This window comes from Tamandua tetradactyla, chromosome 3 (assembly GCF_023851605.1).
Source record: "Tamandua tetradactyla isolate mTamTet1 chromosome 3, mTamTet1.pri, whole genome shotgun sequence".
NCBI classification, from domain to species: Eukaryota; Metazoa; Chordata; class Mammalia; order Pilosa; family Myrmecophagidae; genus Tamandua; species Tamandua tetradactyla.
In genome coordinates, this window is record NC_135329.1 from 115,262,688 (window position 1) to 115,268,745 (window position 6,058).

Consider the following 6,058-nt stretch of genomic DNA (forward strand, 5'->3'; position numbering starts at 1 on the left):
CCTTTTTATATAGATTTGTATGAGCGGGTTTAGATAATAAATCAGGCGATAATATTCTTGGTTGTGTGTGTGTATGTGTACGGGTCCAGCAATTCTTACCTGAAAAATTTCAGAAATATCTATAAAACATCCATGTTTCTCTTTTTAATATGATCATTTTGATGTGAAGTAAACTCTTTGCCATGTTTTTGGTTTTATGTGTTTTCTCATTTTATATACAGAATGCAATCTAATTTAATCATATATTTGTTGTCTTCTCAATCTGATGTTTAAACCATGAAGTAAAATATCAATGAACAGAATTCTTAGCTTCTGAGTTGTATTCCGGGTTGTATTCTGAGCACTGAATACATAGTTAACTGAATATCTGATCAATTTAGGGTGAAGATTGAATCATAAGTGTTAAAATCTTTCTAAAATGTGTTTGCCTATTTTCTACCTTACAATATTGAATTCAGTTTCAATCCTGTGGTGCATTATTTGTTTGTTTTGCTTTACCTCAGGGTCATCATCTTGAATATCAATTATAATTTTCTAAAACTAGATGAAAAAGACTTACAAAGAAGTGACTCCAGGATATATTTGAAAAGCTGCTTTGTAAGCAAATTCCAGAATTAGTTTCCCCTTCTTATTAGCTTCTCCCTCATTAAAGGCATAGAAGAAAAATTTAATCTTATTTACTAAAGAATTCTGAATTATGGAATTCACTTATGGTTTTTTTGAAGAGAAATGACAAAAGTCACCCAAAAGTTGATATACTATGGTTAAATACAATCGATACCTAAATACCTGTCTTAAATTGTTTAGAGGCAAGCAATGTGGCTAGTTTTGTTGCCATGTCTTAGGAGATCAGAAAAGATTAGAGACTCCAATTTTTTTCAGTAATGTCTTATTGGTCGATGCCATCTGATTATAGATTTGAAAATTACATGCTCTTAGGAAGCCATTTCAATCACATCTTGCTAATAAATCTTTGTACAATGAATTGTTTCCTATTCTAATTTTTGTTTGCTGGTTGATTTGAGAATACATGTGCAAAACTGAATATGTAAATGCTCTGTACAGCTACCTGCTTTCCATGTGCCTAATGGCTGGCTTCATCCTGAGCAGAGCTCACCATGGCTTTGAATACAAAATGAATATAGGCAGCCCATCACTGCAAGGATAGAGACTTTTATCCCCTGGGTAGCTCAGACCACATGTATAGTAATAGCAAAAGTGCCATCTGGAAGTAATTCACTGTTATTGCTTCTTATCAGGACTGCTGAGGATTATATTTATCAAGTGTAAGTGAATCACAGAACAGACTGATGTATGCTCATTAAACTATAAAAAATACTTGTCATGCTATCATCTTTCCATTCAAAACAAAAGTCAAAAAGAGGTACACTAGATCATGGCAACCCATGGCATGAATGTGGCATGTGAAAGCAGAAATAGACTGAAATCTGTTTGCGTTAGGTCAGAAAATTACATATTCTTCTTAAAGTCAAATAAACACATGGAAAAGCGGTTATTCGTCCCTAGTGGAAAAGATTTGCAGAGTCATTATTAAGATGATGAACTTCCCACTGGTCTTAGCCCCGTAGACAAATGAATCCATTTTCCTCTGAAATCATTTAGATAGAAATCACACTTGCATGGAAGAATATGAATGCATTGGCCCTTCCATGGGTTCTAATAACTTTCCATTAATATTTGGTTAGGAAAGAAAGATATCCAAAACCACTTTCCTGAATGGATAAATAGCTAACGTAAATTTACCGTGAAAAAAAGAACGAGATTGGGGATTAAAGCAGAGGCAAGTGCATGTGTGTCTCAAATTCACTTTGTATTTCTGTGTGCAACTCAGCCTAACTCAGCCATAAGAGAATAGGCATTCTCATTTCAGTTAAGGTTACTCCACAGAACCTCTCTTTTAATTTGGGGGTAAATTGAAATAATTTTTCACTGATGACATATTTTGAAATTTACCTGCAGTGATATTGTAGCTGGTAACTCCCATGAAAACGGACAACTTTTAGAATTTATCCATTCACCATGAGATTATAGAATTTAGTGATTAAGGATGTAGGCAGTACAGTACAAATGCATTTGTTTCATAAGACACAAACTTGCACTGTGCCACCAAAGAAATCTGTAAACATCAAAATATTCTATAAACTACCTTTCATTCTGGAGACCCGGGTTCGATTTCCAGACCATGCACCCCTCAAAAAAAAATTCTATAATCAGCCTCCACAAAAACATATTAAATACTTAAAATGAATAAATATTTGACATCATATACATTTCTAAATATACTTGTAGATGAGGCCTGCTGTGAGAGAGGTATGTTTCTAGGGTGAGAACAAATGATGTGATAGTTGAACCAAGCACATACTTTGACATGGCTAATCCAAGTGGCAAGATCAATGCAAGTGCCAGCCTTAAAGATCGCCGTTACTCAAGACCACAAGGTGGAAATTACAATTACAATAAGGTAAGGGTAAACTGATTTTAGGATAAAGATTAGAGACAGGAATGAAAGGCCACAGATTCAATGCACTGACATATTTAAATTAAAGGGGACAATTGAAGAAAAAAACATCTTTTCTCAGGAGTCACCATTACAGATGGGTAGACTAAGTAGGTATTCACCTAATAATGCTATTTTCTGGGAAAAGACATTCCATCAAAAAAAAAAATGTTCTCTGGGTATGGCATGTGCCTAAAATCTCTACTGGTGAGTTACATTTATGAGAAGTCATTGGAATTTCTGTAACTCTGAAGGAGGCTGAAACATTTTCATGGGACATGATATTCTAGAAGATAAGAGAAGTGAGAAGATTTAGATTCTGGTCTCATTTCTTTTATATGTAAAATTAGAAACATGATACCTGTATCACATGGTTGCTGAAAGGAAATGCTTTTAAGAAACCCAAAATAAGAGATAAAATAAGTGTCTTGCATATAGTAAACACTCAATATATGATAATATTAAATTCCTTATTGAAAATAGAGCCATATGTTATTAGGGATTATATACATTGAAGCAAACACCATATAGTTTGCCTTTATCCTATGGTGCTCCTGAGAAAGATAGATGATGAAATATAAACAAATGCATTCATAGCATATACTATATATGGTAATGATTTTTAAATTCTTTATTTTGAAATAATTTAACACTTACAGGAGAGTTGCAGAAATAATACAAACCCCAAACAAAGAATTTCAACATACTCCCCCATCCCAGATACCCAGACCCACCATATTTTAACATTTTGCTACCTTTGCTGTATCATTAATCTACATATGTACCATCCCCCTCCCTCTATTTTCTGAATATTTGAGAACAGGCTGCACACATCATACTTCTTGAACGCATAATTCTTCCATGTCATTTCCAACAAACAAAGATATTCACTTATGTAATCACCTTACGTGCAGGTATCAATTCAAGAAATTTAATGCTCACATAAAGTTTACATTCAATATTCCACTTTGTTCTTATGCTATTTGTGCTTTTACTCCTTCATTTTAAATCCTATCCAATATCATGTATTGTATTAAATAATCATTATCTATTTAGGTCTCTTTTAAAAAATTGTATAAATATATATGCAACATGAACATTCCCTTCGCAACCCCTCCCAAGCACCGTTCAGTGGGATTAATCACATTCACAGTATTGCAAACCATTACCAACATCCATTACTAGAATTTCCCTTCACCCCAAATAGAAACCCTACACTCATTTTGCATTAACCCTCTATTGTCCCTACCCTCTACTCCTGGCAACCTGTACTCTATTTTCTGTCTCAATTAGCTTTCATATTCTGATATTTTCTTTGTGATTCTCATGGGGCTTAAATTTAAAATCCTAAATCCACATCACTCTTGTTTCTTTTAATACCAATTTAACAACTGCAGTAACATGCATAAACTATGTTTCTACACCACTGGTCCCCTCTACTTTTATGAAGTCCTTGTCACAAATCACACATTTACCTTGTGAGTCCAAAACCATCAATTCATCATTAAATTTTGTGCCTTTACCTTTTTGATCTTGTAGTGAGTAAAAAGTAGAGTTACAAATTAAAAGTGCAATAGTACTGATATTTATATTTACCCATGTCATTCTCCTTTCTAGGGAATCTTTATTTCTTCATGAGGTTTAAATCAATTGTCCAGTGTCCTTTCCTTTCAATCTGCAGAATTACTTTCAGCATTCTACTGTTAGATTACAATAGGGGTGGTGTAAGTCTATCTGGATTTATTCAGTTGGGAGCTCTTTGCATATTTTGGATGTGTATATTAATATTTTTCATTTTATTGGGGTAGTTTTAAGCCATTATTTTCTCTGCCCCTTTCTCTCTTTCTTCTCCTTCTGTGAGTACCATATTTGATGCCCAATGGTATTCTGCAGGTTCCTCAGGATCTATTCCTTTTTCTTCATTATTTTATCTTTCTGTTGTTTAGACTGGATGATTTCAATACTCTTATCTTCAAGTTCACTGAACCTTTCTTCCGCCAGCTCCAATATGCTGTTGAGCCCCTCTAGGGGATTTTTGGTTTCTGTTATTTTGGTATTCAGTTCTGTTTGATTACTCTTCATAATTTCCATCTTTCTTTTCATAATTTCCAGAACTGGATATTTTCTTTGTGTTCTTCTATCATTTTCCTGATTTCCAATAGTTCTCTGTCTATGTTTTCTTTTTGCATTTTGAGTATATTTAAGGCCACTCAATAATCTTCGTCTGGAATACCTTACATCTGGACCTCCTCATTTATAGTTTCTAAAGCTTTAATCTTTTCCTTTGCCTGGGTCATCACTTTCTGTTTCTTTGTGTGTGTTTTATACTCTTTTGTTGAAAACTGGATATTTTGATATTCATGTGTGTTATCAATGGAATTTAGACTTAGAGGTGTCTGTTCTTTAAGATTGTGTCCAGTTAGTGTCATGACAGAGCTTTACTTGAATGTTAAGAGCTAACAAAAAGAAGAAGAAAAAGGAGGAGGAAGAGGAGAGAAAAGATTGAGCTGTGAGAGTGGTTTCCTTCAGGGTTTATGCATACAATGAATTTAGAGAATAGCTCCATGCCAAATCACAGGGGCCTTACTGATCTCTTCTGCCTCTGTGTCTTGTCTCGGGCATGTGCACATGCCCCTAGGTATCGCCCTATTTAACAAATAAAGACGTCCCCTATTCCCTAGGAAACAGTTTCCTCAAAATCCCAGGCAATGCACTGTATATCCTACAGCCAGAAATCCCTTGACCCAGGTAATACAATACAAGTACTCTACCACAACATTCTGAAAGAGAGCTCAGTGAACTGCCATCTAAACATACAGCAAGTTCTGGAATGGCGAGTCTCACAGGCCACTGCCAGACAGACTGGGTCAGACACACGTTCTCGCAGACATGCATAGGGATTATGTGCTTGCTCTGTGTCCAGGACCAAGGATCTGCACTGAAAGCACAGGCCAGCTCCGTGCCAAGCTGTGAGGGGTTGTGGAGAGGCCAGTCAGGGCATCACACTTTTAAGTGGAATTTTTCTTCCAATAACACTCGCCCTGTTACTGCAATGCTTTAACTGCTTTATGGAACTTTTAGAAAGATGCTTCTGCAAGTACTTACTAGTTATTAAAAGTTTCTGTGGGTGAAGGAAGGCCTGAAATTTCTTACTCCCCCCATCTTGCCCTGGGTGGGGCTGATAATGATTTTTTTCTGAAGAAAAAAGGCAGGAGAGGAAGAGATGACAAGAGATCTCATTTTAGATAGGATGAACAGGGAAGGGTTTTCTGTTCAGAGGATATTTTAGCAGAGATCTTATAGAAGCTAAGGGATATATATGCTAATAACTGGGGAAAGAGCATTACAGATAGAGGAAGAGCAGGTGCAAAAGTCCTGAGGAACTAGCATGAATGATTGAGCAAGAAGCAAGGACAGTGTGTGGCTAAAGCATAATGCAGAGAAAAAAGGAAAGAAATAAAGGTAGGGGGTATTCAGAAGTCAGAAATCATCACATCTTCTTTTGACTGTTACTCTACATATGATAAGAGGTTATTGGAA